General features: G+C 39.0%; 1 pseudogene and 1 further gene; both read left to right on the top strand.

Moving 5' to 3' along the window:
• The window catches only part of Igh (immunoglobulin heavy chain complex), a 2,751,187-nt gene that overhangs the window by 122,060 nt on the left and 2,613,041 nt on the right, over positions 1-16,086 (top strand).
• On the top strand, positions 3,623-4,321 carry Gm5034 (predicted gene 5034; annotated as a pseudogene).

Genomic DNA, 16,086 nt, shown 5'->3' with positions numbered 1-16,086 from the left:
GTTTGGATAAGCCTTCAGTACATCATACCTTGTGAATTTCTTCATCAGTGACCAATTCCATAGAAACGTTTCTTATTCAATAGAAGAAAAAAAGGGAAATATATTTTATACGTGAAAAAATTTATCACTGGATCGTGAGTGACCAGAACGTTTTTGAAATTGGTGGGAATAATGTATAATAGGAATTTGACCTATGAAATCCAAATCACCAACATTTTGGCAAAAAATATGGTGTCATTGTATTTTTGTGTATTTTTGTAACTAATTAATTAAAAATAGCTCAAATGCTGCTCCCCTTCCTGGTCCATCCCTCACTGAACCCTTTCCCCATTCTCCCTCCCCTTCTCCTCTGACACGGTGGGAAACCCCTCTGAATATTCCTCACACTGGCACATCAATTCTCTGCCTGATTAGGCACATCTTCTCCTACTGAAGTTACACTGGGTAGCCATGAAGACTGAGATGCCTGTCTGCTCCATATATGCCAGGGTCCCTTGTTCCAACCTGTGTATAAGATCAAAAATTCAGGTGACAGCAGATTCTGGTGAGGATGTGGAGAAAGAAGAACACTCCTCCATTGTTGGTGGTATTGCAGGCTGGTAAAACCACTCTGGAAATCAGTTTGGCGATTCCTCAGAAAATTGGACATTGTACTACTGGAAGATCCAGCAATACCATTCCTGGGAATATACTCAGATGATGCTGCAACTTGTAATAAGGACAAATGCTCCACTATGTTCATAGCAGCCTTATTTATAATAGCCGGAAACTGGACAGAACCCAGATGTCCCTCAACAGAACAATGGATACAGAAAATATGGTACATTTACACAATGGCATACTATTCAGCTATTAAAAATAATAAATTTATGAAATTCTTAGACAAATTGATGTATCTAGAAAATATCCTGAGTAAGTTTACCCAGTCACAAAAGAACACATATGATATGCACTCACTGATAAGAGGACATTGGACCAGAAGCTCAGAATACCGAAGATACAATTTGCAAAACACATGAAACTCAAGAAGAAGGAAGACCAAAGTTTGGATACTTCAATTCCTCTTAGAACGGGGAACAAAATATCCATGGATGAAGTTAAAGAGACAAAGTTCAGAGGGAGACCCATATATGACTCAATCACTGAATGGGTATACAATAAGTAAACTCTCACCTTTAGTATAACTGAGTCTGGGCTTTTAAACACTGTAAAGCCATTCAGTTACAGAGACAAAATCTGGAGCTGTGGCGAAAGGATGGACCATCTAGAGACTGCTTATCCAGGGATTCATCCCATAATCAGCTTCCAAACGCTGACACCATTGCATACACTAGCAAATTTTTGCTGAAAGGACCCAGATAGAGTTGTGTCTTGTGAGACTATGCCAGGGCCTAGCAAACACAGAAGTGGATGCTCACAGTCAGCTAATGGATGGATCACAGGGCCCCCAATGGAGGAGCTAGAGAAAGTACCCAAGGAGGTAAAGGGATCTGCAACCCTATAGGTGGAACAACATTATGAACTAACCAGTACCCCGGAGCTCTTGACTCTAGCTGCATATGTATCAAAAGATGGCCTAGTCGGCCATCACTGGAAAGAGAGGCCCACTGGACATGCAAACTTTATATGCCCCAGTACAGGGGAACGCCAGGGCCAAAAAATGGGAATGGGTGGGTAGGGAAGTGGGGGAGAGGTTATGGGGGACTTTTGGTATAGCATTGGAAATGTAAATGAGGAAAATACCTAATAAAAAATATAAAAAAATTGGTATAAGTGAACTGCTCCAAAATTTCCACAATATCTTTTTATCTCTAAGACCTCATTGGCAGGATTCTTAACATCTTTATTTTTTAAAACATTTTTAGAATATGTTCACCAAATGCTTAAAATATTTTTATTTTTTTTTACCACATAGTCCATATGTATTCTCAGAATTTCAAACTCAGACCCAGAAGTACTTGATGCACATATGAAAATTTCAGGAAATGTATCTACATCCATTGCTTCTCATAACACAGTCTTAAATCAACATCATACATTTATGCCCTTACTCCACGGACAGAGTGTCTGAGATGCATCCTATGTTCCTGGTTAGATATGAGGCTTTTTCTCAGAATAGTATTTTGTATGATTTTCCCATATTAAGAACCAGCAGTGTTTCTGTACCTCTGGCCCTCTGGCTTCTTCTTTCATACCTGATAATTTAGCAATGTTCCAATGTATTCAATGATCTTTTGCTTCTTGTGACCCCATCTTACTGCCTAACTTTAATGAGGACATTTGTGATGATATATGAATTTCATGGAGAGAATTTCAGACATTCTCAAATATTCTTTTACTTCAAGTCCTATAATTCAACCATAGAAGAAAATTTCCTGTAATGTTTATAACCTTGGGAAAATGAAAAGGCACCCAAATATTAGTGCAGGTACTATTGCCCATCTTACTCTAAGGGTTCAGGACCTCAGCTGGCACTCAGCAATTTAGATTTGGTTTCTTTTTACAGTGTTACTACAACTTTGTCATAACATATTTCATGGGTTATACATATCTTGATATCTTTATATTTCAAAGTTTTAAAAACAAACATATTTCATTCTTTAAAATGAGTATGTTTTGGTGCAGATCTCTTAAGAAATCAGTTCTCCCAAGCTTTTTCCATATATTCAATAATGTACTCCCAAAAGATCACTATGAATGCTGTCAAAATTTAGGCAACTAATATCATGTCTGTCTGTGTTCTAAAAGACCATTACTGAGAGAAACAAGAGGAGTATATCGTGGTTTACTATCTCTGAAGCAAAAAATTGATTCTCCATTTCTAGTGTGTATCTTCCAGCATATTCTGTCTACTGTGCCATCTTCTAGCATGTTTAGTATCTGACAGCATGGAGAAAATAATTCTCTGCTTTTAAAAGTTGATGTTTAGGTTTCAGGCTACATTTTGAAATCAGATATTGAGATAGCTTTATAAATACTTTCTTGGAGACCTTTGTGTGTTGTTCAGAGATCCTTTTGCTTTTCCATTTAATTCAGTATTGTTTTATTATAGTCTGTGAAGAGTTTTGATGTTAATTATATTATGTAGTGTATCAATCTCCTAAAATTAAACAGAACCATCTCTATTTTAATGTATTTAAATGGCATGTATGATTACAACACCATATATATTTTTTTCCTAGACTACCTATTGGCATGTATCAATTAGTCTATGTTCATTGACTTACATACAATCTGTTGTTATCAAAGTACTATTGTGATAGTTTGTAAATGCTCAGCCCAGGAAATGGCACTTTTAGAAGTTGTGGCACTGTTTGAGTAGGTTTGTCACTGGGCTTCAGACCCTCATCCTAGTTACCTGAAGTAAGTATTCTGATAGAACCCTTCAGATGAAGATGTAGAACTCTCAGCTCCTCCTGTACTTGGCCTGCCTAGATGCTGCCTTGTTCCTGCCTTGATGATACTTGACTGAATCTCTGAACATGTAAGTCAGGCCCAATTGATATTGGCCTTTATAAGACATGCCTTGGTCATGGTGTCTATTCACAGCTGTAAAACACTAACCAAGACAACTATGGGATGTAGCCTGAGTATATTCAATATTACTTCATGGGATTTAATATGAAGAACATCAGATGAGCTACTTCATTTGTTCTCAACGGATTCACATACAAAGAAGACCTTCAGATTATTCTCGTTTTCTCTTCTAAGGAATTTTAGTTTTTACTCTATAGGAACTATAGGGCTTATTATTTTAGTTGTAACTCCCCAACCCTATGTGCGATTTCTTCAGTGCATTGTCTTTAGAAGATGCTTGCTATTCTTCAGATATCACTGCAAATATGTTAGCAAGTTTTATGCCTAAAAGCAAAATAATTTCATTTCATGGTTGTGCAACACAGAAGTTCCTTCTTGTTACTTTTGTAACCACAGAATGTTTGCTTTTACCAGCAAAGGCATATGATAGATATGTAGCGATTCACAACCCACTTCTCTATTCAGTGAGCATGTCTCCTCATGTCAACGTCAGACTTATCTTTTCTTCCTAAGCAGGTGGAATTCAGCATGCTATTATCAACACAGTGGTCACTTTATTCATGTCTTTCTGTCAGTCAAATAATGTTAAGCATATATTATTGGATATACTTCCTCTACTTACTATATCTTGATCTGAATCTTGTATAAATGATGTTGTGCTCTTCTTTTTGAGTTTCATGGAGCTAATCACCATCCTGATTGGTCTGTTTTCCTATGAGTTGATGGAGGCACTGGTTATTGGATATACAGAAACCAGAAAAAAAATGAGAGCCAGGAAAGTGAATTATAAGTAAAGTCATTGAAACCTATCACTCTCTTTTGTATAATTATAGCATTCTCAAGGGCCAGCCTCCAGGTAACACATAGTCTTAATTTCTACAAGAAGACTGCAGTATCTGTACATTGTGTGAATGTGTGTAAGAAAATATGTTCTGAAAAGACTCATGTAGGAGGCAATCTCTGACATGACACACAGAACAAGACAAAAGCATGAGAAACCTTAACGCATTTAGTTCTTCATGTGTCCCACATACAAAAACACAAGGTAAAGATCCCTGGATGAGTGAACAGTGTCATGAACCTTCTTTATGTTTGACTAAGGGTCTCTCTCCATTTTGCTCCTTCTATACAGGTTTCATCAGAAGTGCTTTATTCTGAGGACTCTGGTATTCAGTTAGGTACTCTTTATGGTGATCAGAGGTGATCTCCCTTCAGGGTTACTGTGTTTCCTATCACAAATTGGTTCCTCTTGAGTCCTAAAACGTAAGTAAACCATCAGAGTGAGCACCTGATGAAGGAATGGATATCTCTCCCACCAAACTTGAGTTGAAAAACCAAAACTGGCCTTTCAACTCATTATCTTGCAGCCATGGTCAGGTTTACTTCTCATTCCTGCTGATGATTGCCCCTAATGTGAGTGCCAATGCTCCCTAAGGGATGAACATTTCTTTTCTCACCCTATTCCAACATTGGTCTACTCTGTTTTCTTCATAGACGTTCTTTTCCAAGTTACTCTGAATGAAATGGATGGATCTGGAGGGCATCATCCTGAGTGAGGTAACACATTCACAAAGAAACTCACACAATATGTATTCACTGATAAGTGGATATTAGCCCCAAACCTAGGATACCCAAGATATAAGATATAATTTGCTAAACACATGAAACTCAAGAAGAATGAAGACTGAAGTGTGGATACTATGCCCCTCCTTAGATTTGGGAACAAAACACCCATGGAAAGAGTTACAGAGACAAAGTTTGGAGCTGAGATGAAAGGATGGACCATGTAGAGACTGCCTTATCCAGGGATCCACCCCATAATCAGCATCCAAACGCTGACACCATTGCATACACTAGCAAGATTTTATTGAAAGGACCCAGATGTAGCTGTCTCTTGTGAGACTATGCCGGGGCCTAGCAAACACAGAAGTGGATGCTCACAGTCAGCTAATGGATGGATCATAGGGCTCCCAATGGAGGAGCTAGAGAAAGTAGCCAAGGAGCTAAAGGGATCTGCAACCCTATAGATGGAACAACATTATGAACTAACCAGTACCCCGGAGCTCTTGACTCTAGCTGCATATATATCAAAAGATGGCCTAGTCGGCCATCACTGGAAAGAGAGGCCCATTGGACTTGCAAACTTTATATGCCCCAGTACAGGGGAACACCAGGGCCAAAAAGGGGGAGTGGGTGGGCAGGGGAGTGGGGGTGGGTGGATATGGGGGACTTTTGGTATAGCATTGGAAATGTAAATGAGTTAAATACCTAATAAAAAATGGAAAAAAAAAAAAAGAAAATTGTAGCCTTCCAAGACCTTCAGTTTGACTTGCTCTTTCTCTGGGTTTTTGCTGAGCACTTCTTGAATAGACTTTAGCTAGATTTGGCAGCCATCAGGGAAGGGTCTGGAGTAGCTGGCAACAATTTGTTGATCCCAACAAATTGTTGATGATACGTGCTAGAACCCGTTTCTGAAGAGTTGGCTCACAGTCTCCAAATACACCTCCAAGAACCAAGCATTCCTCGAGATCAGCAGCATGGACACTGCAGATACTGCCACATAGTTCTGTGCTCACATAGCACTTTGATCCAGCCTCAGTTTATAGCTGTGCAATATTTCAGGCTCCTTTTCCCTATTATATCATAAGAGCACAAGAGGACAGCTTTCCCTCTGGCCTATGTGGTTTCCTTTTTTCTCTTAAGTTAAGAGGTTCCCATTCCTGATATTCAATGTAAATCCCTGTTAAGGTGTTAAAAAATGAGTCTGTCTGTGTTTGGTTTTATAAAGCTGAATGATGTGTGGTACCTACACCATGTATCTCACTTATGATTCCACTCAGTTTTCAGCCAATTATCCCATATCAGACAATTCAAAATGATTGAAATGTTCACCTTCAGTATACAGTTGCATATGTGAAAGATGTAAATTACTGAATGAGCACTTTCAAATTGAGTCGTTGTCAAAAGGTGGCATTGATGCTTCTAATTTTTCAGGCTATTCTCAAGGGTATTTTGTGTTTTCCACAAAGTGATTATAATATCATATTTTAAAGGAATTACTTATATATTTCAGGAAAGATACAGAATTTGAGTCTTTGCTCAAGTACATGATTAAGCAATCCTAACTGGTGTTCATAGGACACTATGCATTTTGTATGATATTAGATGTAAAAATTAATAATGACCTAGATATAAACCTGGCTACCTAAAATATTTACCTTCCTATGGCTTGTGTTGTTGAAATACTGTCACAAATATTATGGTGTTAATCATTGAGTCTTTGATGTAATTTAAGGCCCAGGTCATGGAAGTCATAGTTGACCCTTTTAAGGCCAACAAGAACATGAAATTGGATAGAATGTAGTCCTAGTGGAAAACCAAAGTCTATTATTCTAATAAAGTATTGTGCTAATAGGACAATTTTAATTATATAGCCATATATTCACTTAAATCTGTAAGTCAATCAATGACCATTGCAAATATTTCTTCCATCAGATGGGAAACAAGTGAGAATGAAAAATGAACAATTTGATGAGAGTGTGAGAATTGGGAGAATTTGGTTTGATCTCATCAAATCTTCCTCTCAGGACTGAGGTGCCATTGTACAGCAGCAAGTGGAAATATTCTAAGAGCCAGAGAGAATGAATTACTCCAATGAAACAGTCCCTTCCAGACACCATAGGATTGAATCACATAAGAACTCACATAATGTGTGGGAACAAGCATTGGTCTTATATGGATTCTAGGCAGTGGCACCCTCTGCAAAGAGGGGCAAGTGAATGTGTGCTCCCACCATTAGCCAAGAATCTATCTGCAACTCCTATTCACTTGCAAAAAACTTTTGTCTTCTTCAGTGAAGGCTTACTGGCTATATTAAACCCACTTGAAGGTAGGCCCTAAGTGCAGGAGTTGGATAAACAAAAGCAACACAATGCTATATTTGTAGAGAATTTGGTATTTCCTTTTGTCTTAGTAGTTTTTTTGAATAATTGATTTCAGATTTGGTGTTCTTTTGAGACAGAGGGAGGGAGGGAGAGAGAGAGAGAGAGAGAGAGAGAGAGAGAGAGAGAGAGAGAGAGAGAGAGAGAGAGAGAGAGAGAGAGAGAGAGGGACAGAGACAGAGAGACAGAGACAGAGACAGAGACAGAGAGACAGAGACAGAGACAGACAGACAGAGAGATACAGAGACAGACAGACAGAGACAGAGAGAGAAAGGGCAAAACATGAAATTCTCACAAAGTAAAATCAGATGCTTGAGGACAGAACCATTCTGGATATAGCCACAATGTTCAACACAGCTTAATGGTGTTCACAGCCTGACACTCTTTAACTATTAAGGTGTCATGTACAGTGTCACAGCCTGGGTTTCAGTTGTGCCAGAAAATCTGAAGGAGCAGCCAACAGTCATGGAGCTGAGAAAACAGTAAAGAGTAGCATGTAGACTTCTTCAAAATTGTTGTTATGTATTGAGGAGAATAAGAGGATTAAAAATTGATTCTTGCTGATGTCCTGAGCAGGGCTTGGGAACATTGGGAACAAGCTCTGTACCCAGTCCCACAACACCCAGAGGAAGCTGATTCCCAGGTACTCTAACATGCACAGCATCATAGGTGAGGATGCCACAACATCTGTCCCAACACTGGGAGTAACTGGGTCAAGTAGGATCCAGCGATGCAGGAACCCCTGCCCAGCCAGTGGCACAGGTTCATTCTGGCTGAGACTGTACCCTGAGCAGACCTTGAGCACTAGCTCTGCACCAAATACCACAACACTTTGAACAAGATCGACTCTCATGTGCTCAAACAACTCCAGTGTCACAGGTGCTCTAACACAACCAGCATACCAGGATCCGAAGAGTTTGGTCACACCAGGATTTCAGAATACCAGAGGCAGATTGACTCCCAGGAGATCTGACATACCCAGGATCTCAGGATCAGAAGATCACAGAATAAGATGATCACAGCTGGATAATAACAGAGACAGCTGGAGTATGAGGAGTTCTTACACAACCAGGATCACAAGAGAAGCAGGTTCCAGTCAGAAACACCAAGGGGCAGGTTGCTAGAGAATACAGATGGCGAGAGGCAAGCCTACAAATATAAGCAAAGGAAACCAAGGTTACTTGGCATTATCAAAACCCAATTCTCCCACCATAGCAAGTCCTGGATTCACCATCACACTGGAAAAACAAGACTTGGATCTAAAAATCACTTCTCATGATGATGATAGAGGATGTTAAGAACGATATAAACAACTCCCTTAAAGAAATACAGGAAAACACATGTAAACAGGTGAAGCCTTTAAAGAGGAAACACAAAATCCCTTAAAGAATTAAAGGAAAACACAAACAGGTTAAGGAAATGAACAAAACTATCCAAGAGCTAAAAATGGAACTAGAAACAATAAAGAAAAGCCAAAGGGAGACAACCCTGAAGTTAGAAAACCTAGGAAAGAGCTGAGGAGTCAGAGATGCAAGCTCCATCAAGACAATACAAGAGATAGAAGAGAGAATCTCAGGTGCAGAAGATACCCTAGAAAACATTGCCACAACAGTCAAAGAAAACAGAAAATGCAAAAAGCTCCTAGCCCAAAACATTCAGGAAATCTAGGACACAATAAGAAGACAAAAACCTAAGGATAATAGGTTTAGAAGACTGTGAAGATTCCCAACTTAAAGTGCCAGTAAACATATTCAACAAAATTATAGAAGAAAACTACCCTAGCTTAAAGAAAGGGATGCTGTTGAACATACAAGAAGCCTACAGAATCCAAATAGACTCGACCAGAAATGAAATTCCTCCTGTCACATAATAATCAAAACACCAAATGTAGTAAACAAAGAATTTCTGAAGCAATAAGGGAAAAAGTCAAGTAAGATATAAGTGTAGACCTATCAGAACTTCACCACACTTCTCACTGGAGAGTATAAAAGTCAGAAGATCCTGGACAGATGTCATACAGACCCTAAGAGAACACAAATGCCAGCCCAGAATAATACCCAGCAAAACTCTCAATTATCATAGGTAGAGAAAGCAAGATATTTCATGACAAAACCAAATTTACACAATATGTTTCCATAAATCTAGTGCTTCAAAGCATAATAGTTGGAAAACTCCCACACAAGGAGGGAAACTACAGCTTAGGAAAGTCCAGAAAGTAGTTTTTCAACAAATCCAAAAGAAGATCATTATACAAACATAATTCCACCTCCAATAACCAAAATAACAAGAAATAACAATCATTTTTCCTTAGTATCACTTAACATCAATGGACTCAACTTCCCCCAGAGACATAAACTAACAGCCTGGATACGTGTTTTTGGAGAAATTGTTGACCATCAAACAGCACATAGGCACCCGTGTAACGTGGCAATCTCAGTTTTTTTTTTTTTTTGTAGTAAAATTTCTTTGTAGTCAGAATATTCATTTTGCAAGTTCCTATAGGAGATGCTTTTCCCTTAAATAGAAATGCCATGTGCTTAATATGGACAAAATCTCATGTGGTGAATACATAGGCAGAAATACCTTTGGTCAAATTTGTATTGGACATCATTCAAACTTATTTTGCAAAATCATTTTGAAATTCTCAGACATGTCATTCAACAAAGTTCCCCACTGTGTACTTTCACTGTGGCGATCAGTGTGGCCATTACACTTAAAGCTGGGAATAGATCTCCCTCATTCTCTCTCACAAGCATATACACAAAGGACTCTGCATCCTAGTAGAGACACTTGCTCTTTCCTTGAAGCTCTCTTGGTATTAGCCAAAATTGGTAATGGCCTAGAGGTCACCGATGGAATAATTGGATGAGAAATTATCATACTAAACTGAAAGCTACCATACATATGATGAGGCCCTGGTGCTGACCTATATCAGCCCTGTGCTTGCTGCTTCACTCTCTTTTAGTCCACATGACCTTTGCTCAGGTGACTTAGATGGTTCTCTTCCCCTGGTGTCATCCTACCCCTCTGGCTCTTACATTCCTTCAGCCACTTCTTAGGACTTCCTGGAGTTCAGAAGATTGGGATTTGATGAGGGTTTTTCATTTAAAGGTTTGTATTCCAAGGTCTCTCTTCCTGCATGAAGTCTTTAATGGGTTGCAGCATTTGTTATAATTTAGTTTTATGGAATTCCCGAGTGTATGAACAAATGGGTCTCTGATCCTTGTCCTTTCTCATGGTACTTTTTCCTTTTCTCCATTTGCCTTGCCCAACATTATGTGATGGTTTGTGTTTTACATTATATTTACTTCTCTAAGCTTTGTTTTTATCTTTTAGCAGCATGCTAACTTTTGATGAGAGTTAAAAAAGGGTTGGGTCCAGACGATATTGGAAGGGAAGAACTGGAAGTAGTAGAGGGTACGGGAACTCCTCAGGATATATTATGTGAAAAAGAAAATCTATTTTAATAAAAGTGGAAAAAGCTAAAAATATCTAAAGAACAGAATATTTCACAGCTGTTAAAACCATAAAATGATGAAATTTTATGGTGAGTGGATGGAACTACAGAAAAGCTCTCAGCCAAAGTGGATCAACTCAAACCCTAAAAAACAGAATTGTGCATATTTTCTTAAATGTTGACATTAGCTGCTACATATTCTCTAGGCAGGCTACATTCCTTACACACACAGAAATGAGATATAGAGACAGAATCTACTGAAGAGGGATGGATATCCTTAGGAAATAGAATGTATATAGATGGATTAAAATCATTGGGGGTGGTGCTTCAAGCTTACCTCAGGGAAGAGATAGGGAGAGAGAAATATAAATGTTAAGGTCTGTTTGAGGGGTTGTAAACAATCCTAATTCAGTAAAATCTGCTTAAAATATATACACACATGAACAAAATCTAAACAGAATCATCTGATAGTGAAAGCGACAATGTTCCATCTAGACATCTTCACATAATAAACCTCCAGTTCTGGAATGGGTCCAGATAATCAGTGTTTCACAATGGACCACTATGGAAACTCCAAAATTACCAAGGCTGCTTCCAAAGCTCCTGGTTCCTTTCCTCAAGTTGAATGCAAGGTTGATTCCTGAAGAAGACATCTACACCACATATGGAACGTGGGAAGTTGAGGTGGAATGTACTAAGACTTTTAATTTCTCCTGACTAGTATTCACGGTTCTGGGAAGCACCTTTACAGCGATAAAGTAGAAATATAAACAATCCAGCTATAATCTCTTTGATCTCCAATATGATCTCCCTGCAAATTACCCTGCTGAAATAGTAGCATGATCCTTGATGGTTGAAACAACCCATACCTGATTGGATTTTAGGGTCACACTATTGAATGGAACTGATCCTGATTTGTTGGCCAAGATATTAATACAAGGCAGGCCATGTTTTCCAAGAACTACAAGTCAAGCACAAATTTAAATTATAAATTGGCTGGGCATGGTGGCGCACGCCTTTAATCCCAACACTAGGGAGGCAGAGGCAGGTGGATTTCTGAGTTCGAGGCCAGCCTGGTCTGCAAAGTGAGTTCCAGGACAGCCAGGGCAGAGGAACCCTGTCTCAAAAAACCAAAAAAAAAATCATAAATTGATTGAGATGTTTGCAACATAGATGTTCAGTAATCTCAGAAGTTTGCTCTAACAGCAGCAGGACAACACTAGTGATGGCAAAGCCATGCCAGTAGGGTCCCAGGACACTCAAGCCAAAGTACTCAGCAGAAAGAGGTCTTATTTTTCCCCGAGGGACAGAGGGCAGGGATTAAGGGACAAAGTGGAAAGAGGGCAGAGAATAAGAAACAAATTTGGGAAAGCAGGGATGAGGGAGAAGGGGAGGTAATAAGGGAGAGGGACAAGGGAAGAACTTTGTCTTCCTTTGTCTTGGAGTCGGACAAAGGAAGAACTTCTGCATAGAAAGGATGTAGCCCATAGGAAAATGACTGTTTATAAAGGTAAAAGGGGATAACCTATGTTAGGATGAGGAGTGTATTTATTTATTTACTTACTTATTTATTTGTTAAAGATTTATTTATTTAGTATATGTAAGTACACTGTAGCTGTCTTCAGACACTCCAGAAGAGGGAGTCAGATCTCATTACAGATGGTTGTGAGCCACCATGTGGTTGCTGGGATTTGAACTCCGGACCTTTGGAAGAGCAGTCAGGTGCTCTTACACACTGAGCCATCTCACCAGCCCGAACAGCTTATTTTTAATTAGACATGTGAATTAGGATATCCAAAAGGGGCAATTATTTATTGATATATTTTACATTCCAATTGCTGGCTCCTCCTCTGGTCCCTAATAAACAAGTCCCTCCTTTATTCCTCTCCTTTCTCTTCTGAGAGGGTAGGTGCTCCATTCGAAATACCCCAACCTTGTCCCATCAAATCTATGCAGCATTAGGGATATCATCTCCCAATTAGGCTAGACAAGGGAGTCCAGTTAAGGGAATGGATTCCAAGACAGGTATCACTATTAGGGACAGTCACCATTCCTGTTATTGGGGGACTCACATGAAGATTGAGCTACCCACCTGATATATATGTTTTGCAGGTCTTGGTCCAGCCCATGTATGTCCTTTGGTTGATGTCTCAGTCCTAGAGAGCCCTTGCAATTATGGAGTGATTCTCATTGCAGATATCTAAGATTCATACATGTTATCTTATAGTTCCTTTTCATTTTTGCTAAGCAGAATTTTTACTATTTATCCATTCTTGTTATTTTTTTATTTTTCATTGGATATTTTATTTATTTACATTTCAAATGTTATCCCCCTTCCCAGTTTTCCCTACACAAGTCCCCTTTACCCTCCTCCGTCTCTCTGCCTCTATAGAGGTCTTTCCCACCTGCCCAGTGCCCTAGCATTCCCATATCCTGTGTCATCAAGTCTCCACAGGACCAAGGGGCTTCCCTCTCATTCATGCCAGATAAGGCAACTATCTGTTACATATCCACCTGGAGCCATTGGTAATGCCTGTGTACTCTTTGGTTGGTGGTTTAGCCCTTGGTAGCACTGGGTATCTGGTTGGTTGATATTGTTGTTCTTCCTATGAAGTTGCAAACCCTTTCAGCTCCCACAGCCCTTGTCCTAACTTCTCTATTGGGGTTCCCACGCTCATTCAAATGTTTTACTGTGTACATCTGCATTGGTCCCACTCTGGCAGAACCTCTCAGGCGAGAGCTATACTGGCTCCTGTTAGTAAGCATTTCTTGGCTTCAGCAATATTGTCTGGGTTTAGTGTTAGCAGATGGAATGGTTCCTGTTTTGGGGCAGTCTTTGCTACACGCTTTGTCTACATATTTCCTCCTGTGAATATTTTGTTCACCCTTTTCAAAAGCACTGAAGCATCCACATTTTGGACTTCCTTCTTCTTAGGCTTCATATGATCTGTGAATTGAATCTTGGGTATTCCAAACTTTTGTGCTAATATCCACTTATTAGTGATACATACCATGATTGTACCTTTGTGACTGAGTCATCTCACTCTGGGTGATATTCTCAAGTTATATCTATTTACCTGGTAATTTCATGAAGTCATTATTTCTAATGGTTGATTAGTACTCCATTGTATGAATGTATCACATTTTCTGAATCTATTCCTTTGTTGAGGGACATCTGGGTTCTTTCTAGCTCCTGGTCGTTACAAACATGGCTATTATGAACATAGTGTAGCATGTGTCCACATTACATGTTGAAACATCTTCTGGGTATACGCCCAGGAGTGTTATAGTTGAATCTTCAAATAGTACTTTGCCCAATTTCTGAGGAACTTCCAGACTGCTTTCCAGAGTAGCAGCTTGCAATACCACCAGCAATAGAGGAGTGTTCCTCTTTTGCCACATCTTCGCCTGCATCTGCTGTCACCTGAGTTTTTCATTTTAGGTATTCTGACTGGTGTGAGGAGGAATTTCAGGGTTGTTGTGATTTGCATTTCCCTGATGATTAAGAATGTTGAACATTTATTTAGGTGCTTCTCAGCCATCCAGTATATCTCAGCTGAGAAATCTTTAGCTGTGTACCCCATTTTTAATAAGGCTATTTGGTTCTCTGGAGTGTGCCTTCTTGAGTTCTTTGTATATATTGGATATTAGTCCTTTATCAGATGTAGGATTGGTGAAGATCTTTCCCCAATCTGTTGTTTGCTGTTTTGTCCTGTTAACAATGTCCTTTGCCTTCCAGAAACTTTGCAATTTGATGAGGTCCCATTTGTCAGTTCTTTATCCTAGAGCACATGCCATTGGTGTTCTGTTCAGGAACTTTTCCCTTGTGCCCATGTGTTTGAGACTTTACGCCATTTTCTCTTCTATTAGTTTCAGTTTATCTGGTTTTGTATGAAGGTCCTTGATCCACTTGGACTTGAGCTTTGTACAGGGGCATAAGAATGGATCTATGTGCATTCTTCTACATGCTGACTGCCAGTTGAACCAGCATAATTTGTTGAAAATGCTCTCTTTTTCCCACTGAATGGTTAGCTCCTTTGCCAGAAATCAGGTGACCATAGGTGTGTGGGTTCATTTTTGGGTCTTCAGTTCTATTCCATTGATCTACCTGTCTGTCATTGTTCCAATACCAGGCAGTGTTTAATCACTTTTACTGTGTAGTACAGCTTGAGGTCTGGGATGCTGATTCCTCAGAAGTTCTTTTATTGTTGAGAACTTACTTCATTTCTTAATCCAGACAGTGCAACTTCATTGTGAGCCATGACAAACCTACATGCATGGGAGCTCATGACCAGCAGGGGTCACCATGCACCCAATATTCCACATAGAGAGATGAACTGTTTGGAAGGGACTCTGTATCCTCTGTGGTTTCCTTTCTTAAGTGTATTAACTGATCTGTCCAGCTGTGATTGACATGTGATGTCTCCATGCTCAAGCCCAGTAAAGATTCTTTGTTAAACACCTCACAGATTTATGTTTACTTTTTTTAAAATAATTTTTTGATAAAATCCATACAATGTATTCTAATAATTCATTCTCTCATCCTTAACTTCTAAATATTTCTCCTAACTTCAAACTCACCGAACTTCACACCTTGTTTTTTTCTTGAAATAGCAAAAAAAAAAAAAAGAATAAGCAATAACAAAAACCAAAATAAAAAAAAAACAAAACAAATCAAACAAAAAAAGATAAGAAAGAAACAAAATCTCCTGGGACTTTAAAAGCAGATTTAATGCAAACAAAAACTAAACAAAGTAAATGAAATTGAAACAAAACAAAGTAATAAAAACAACAACAACAACAACATACACACACACACACACACACACACACACACACAGAGAGAGAGAGAGAGAGAGAGAGAGAGAGAGAGAGAAAGCATTAAAATCACAAATTCTTACCCATGATTCATAGTAAATAATAAGTGAAACAGAATTAAAAAAGGTAATATTGTAAAAATGTCTGCAAACAATACCACTGAGTTCATCTTCCTGTTGGCTACCCACTGCTAAGCATGTCTTCCATGATTAATTTAGTTAGCATCCCCTATGAACTCCACCGGAAGACACTAATTTTTCCTTTGTGTGTGAGTGTAGGTTGCAGAACTCCTCAGTTAGCAGTGAGAGCCCTTGTCCATTTCCATCTCCCAAC

The sequence above is a fragment of the Mus musculus genome, chromosome 12 (genome assembly GCF_000001635.26).
Source record: "Mus musculus strain C57BL/6J chromosome 12, GRCm38.p6 C57BL/6J".
NCBI classification, from domain to species: Eukaryota; Metazoa; Chordata; class Mammalia; order Rodentia; family Muridae; genus Mus; species Mus musculus.
The sequence above is the reverse complement of the archived record's forward strand: the minus strand, read 5'-3'. Positions and strand labels throughout refer to the sequence as shown.